We start from the raw sequence: 4,547 nt of genomic DNA, 5'->3' as shown, positions 1-4,547 counted from the left end.
TGTCTATTCAACGTTGAGTCAACTTGGAGCTTCATTTTCGAAGCAATGAATTAAAAAAAATACGTGTTTCTTATAAGGTGGAAAATAGCCCATTAGCTTATTTAAATAGCCATATGTAAGTGGCCTGTTTGTTCCTTCAATTCGCACTAACCAGATAATCTGGGCCTATAGTACATTTTTTTAATCTCTAAACACCTCTCATCTCCTTAAACATATTAACATAAACTGAACACATATACACAAATTTTAAAGATTAATATACTCCCATTGGCCAGTAATTTTTAATGAAAACACAAATCAGACGTAATTCATAAAATGTGATTGTAGATTAAGAACAAAGCACCGAACACTAAACATATCTAATTATAGCTCAATAGGCTCTAAACGTGTGCGCTTACGATAGACTCCATAGTTCTAATACACCATACATAATATGTAGCGATTTAACAAATAGGCTCCTTAAATAACCAAGTTCAATGACTCGGTCCTCCTGGTGGCTGTTCTGAGATAAGGTTCATCTTCAGCGAAGGAATGCTCGCGTAATGTGTTCAACACCTTAGCTTCAGGTCATTTCATTAGCCGTTTAAACAATACACGGCTCCGGGTAAAATAAGCACAGTCTTTTAGCACGCCTCGTCTTCACTTTCAGAAAATATCACGTTTAGTTTCATACCCCCCCCCCCAAGTCCCTTCCCCTTCTTCTGCACCTGGCGTCGTGCCAAGCCGCTACTTTCAAGTAGCCTCCTCTGGGATCAGCAAGCAAAGTCACAGACTGCGGGAACAGACCTTTCAAATTCATAAAATTCATAGGATTTTTCACAAATGAATGAACACAATTTTCTACCAATTTCCTCATTATGCAAATATGCAAAATATCACATTTAGGCCAATTAGGGTCCCCCACAGTTCCAAATTCACCCGTTAAAGCCATAATTGCAGAAACTATCAAATAATTACGGCCGCTAATTGGGAATATTTGTGACAGATACAACAAATTCTCGCACAAATTATATTTCATTCAAGGAACCATTGCACGCCACTGAAATTTTATCGAAGTCTAATTTAACTTACATAATGAACTGAATTGAGTACTTGTTATCAAATTTGAGCAATTCATAGGTCTGTAATGTGGAATGATCAAATAAATTACTCAGAAATTTATACAATATTTTCCTGATCTATTTTGAAAGCCTCTCTATTTGTAGAAAATCATCCCCACACGATTATGCTATGTGTCATAAAAATCCCATCTAACTGTCGTTAAAGCTGATAAAAGATGATGGCATACATTTCCACTTACAACCATTAAGTCATGATTCCGTCCGAGACAGAAACAAGGATTTTACACCCAAATGCAGTATTACCTCTTTTATGTGTCTGTAATTAAATCTTGTGTAAAAGGGTCGGTATTATATCAAGTCCTAAAAGCAGAAAATAAAAGACCTCCTAACCTTCTGTTCACAGGTTCCTCTCTGTCCTCTCTGTGCTTCGTGCCACCTGAGGGGACCGATACAGCATAGAGCAAGGTCATCTCTGGACATAGACATTTGTTTTTCCTTACATAGACACAGGAATTTTAACCGCCTTGTGGCCCGTTTGCGGATTACAAATGTCTCCTCCGAGCTGTGATTTGTTTAATCCGTGGAAATTGTGCTGCTCCTATGTAAACAAGCCAAGTGCAGAATGAAGGCGGCAACCCAAGCGTGGCCGGGCTGCCTATTTGTCAGAAAACCCTCATAAATACGGAGCCGTTCGAGGCAAGGTGATGTCTCCATTTTTAGACAGAAGTGCAGAGACAAAGGATGAGAAAAATAAAAATATAACATAAAATAAATGCGCATCACGGTAATTACAACCAATACCACGTGCCTGGTTGATTCTGTAGACGGACCTAAAATGGTTATATAAAAACTGCTATAATACGATATTGAAATTCATAAATAAATATCAAGGGATCTGTATAGGGCAGAACACCACCACCACCACCAACAACAACAACAACAACAATAATAATAATAATAATAATAATAATAATAATAATAATAAACAATAATCTTCATCAATATCATCACTTGTATACAACACTAAGTTATACATATATAAAAATGTACAATAGATGTATTCTTATACCTATTTTTAATTTCTGAAACAGTTCCCTTTATTTCTTACTTGTTTAAAAATGACCAATACACACAACAAAGACTATTCGTCTCACAACGACGTGATGTTGCGTGCAATCTTAACAATAAATCTTCCTTGGTAATACCACAAAAATTGGCAGCGATAACGCTGCTTGTAATGATGTCGTAAAGTCTGAAGGTCCACTGCAATGCGCACTACATATTACACTGATATAGGAAACTGTTTGTTTGTTTGTTTGTTTGAATGTGCGCAATATTTTCAGTCAGCCTTACGAGGAACTGCACGAAAAATGACAATTAGGCCTGTCATGCACCTAAAAAGTGATGCTAATATTACGTTTATTATTTTCCCTCGAATTATGGGACCATGACATAGCTTGCATTTAAATCTTGACCAAAGGGATACACCTATATACCAAACATAAACTTTATGATCACAACCCCATTTTACCATGCGCAAAAAGCATCAATATAAATAACGGAGTTTGACATTAAATGAATTCATATTTTATGTTAGCCTAAATCTGTCATGATGCATAGAATCCTTCTACTCGATTGTAGACCAGGTGGTTAAATATGCGGTTAAAACTTGCTTTATTTAAACCTAGCATCCTTTTGTAATGACGTCTATCAGGTGGGCTCTTATCGCCTAGGGATAAAAAAAACATGCTTTTTATACGCTCATATCAGTAATGACTTATATGCAGTTTAGGTGCATTTATTTTTGTAATGTAGGCCCACGAGAAACATCCTACAGTATGCATTTTATTTCACCCCCTGCAAATTCCTTAATAAGCTGATGTGTATGCTGCATCGGTGGTAGTAACAAAGGACTTTCGTCAATCGACTATAGGGTTCCCCCCTTTGTCTCTAGATCCCTAACAAAAGCTTGTGTCCCCTCATGCCACATCATTCTCTAAGTGAATAGAGATGAAGGTGGGGATATTAAGTGACTCTATATAACATCCCGGACACAATGGTATGATTGATGGAGGACAAAGTGGGAACAGCAGGACAGGGGACCTAGGGAGAAGTGCCCCTGTCAATGCAAGAAACCCATCTCAGAAAACAGCGCGTCCTGGCGGAGTTTGCAGTCTATTTGTATGAGTAATCAGCTGAGCCCCCCTTTCTGTCAGCCGTGTTTACTCACTGATTTTCTCAACAAGACAGCCATTGACACTGGATGGATGGGGCTAATCTGGCGCAGAAAGTGGCGGCTTTGCAGAGGTTACAGGTCTAAAATAGAGCACACTGCCACATTCCCCTCACCTAATCTACCGGCAAATATTTATCACTATCAATTTGGAGATCTCCCTGACATTAGAATATTACGTAACGGTAACCTCTTCAGTTATCGATCAGATTTACCTAGCTCGTTCTGCGATAAATGAAACGATAATGATAGATGTTAAAACAGACTAGAAAAGTATAACACTGCAATTATAATAAAATACCTAAACACATATATTATATGTGTATGTATGCGGATGTACTCAGTAGAGTACTTAGGAGCCTTTAAAGAAACACATTGATAGAATGGAGCACTCGTTACACCGTCGCGTAACATTCGTTAATCCATATCTAACATTTTGGTATAGCGAAAACGGGAAATATTTATTTTCAGCTTAAGGTAATATTGAAACAGATGTACATGGAAAGGCTGTTGATTCTAAATCTTTGTTTTTATTATAGGCTCGGCCTGTGTGGAATAGGAAAATGACAGGCCGAGATTAGAAATGTCTGTTATCTAACTGTCATATTTCCAACTTTATCCCTCCTGACTTGGATCAAGAGAGTAAAGATGAGAAAGTGAGTGAATGCGACAAGAGAGAGAGCGAGAGCGAGAGAGAGAGAGAGAGAGAGAGAGAGAGAGAGAGAGAGAGAGGACGTATGGAAGAGCATAGGACATATAGAACGGATTTGTTGGTAGCAGGTGCCAGTGTTGTTCTGCTCCGCTAGCAGATGCCCTGTGTGGCCGAGCATTTAGCAGTTTCGCTTACCCCCTTCCTTCTAATCTCTCGCTAATTGACCAGCGACGTTCATACACACATTCTCACTAATTTTACATTTGCTATTCCGAAGGTAACCGAAGCACGTCTCAAGAAATATATCCTCTCTTCGGCGCTAATAGTTACCATAGTGTCCATCAATTCCTCTGTAAGGGAAGTCGCTTTCCAAGTATAGCAATAAAACAAAAGCAGGTGTATGACGCGGATCAAATACCTTTAATTAAGCACCACATCGACTCTACAAACGTGTCACTAAATATGTGTGTTTATGCGTGATAGAGGGACGAGTATAGATCATTTCTATAACTGTCTCTCTCTCTTTTCAATAAAAATAAAGAATGAAAAATGTCTGACCGGTGCCAACAAGTAATACACAGAATTGTTTTATGACAAAAGT

This window comes from Brienomyrus brachyistius, chromosome 7, assembly GCF_023856365.1.
Source record: "Brienomyrus brachyistius isolate T26 chromosome 7, BBRACH_0.4, whole genome shotgun sequence".
Lineage (NCBI taxonomy): Eukaryota > Metazoa > Chordata > Actinopteri > Osteoglossiformes > Mormyridae > Brienomyrus > Brienomyrus brachyistius.
The sequence above is the reverse complement of the archived record's forward strand: the minus strand, read 5'-3'. Positions refer to the sequence as shown.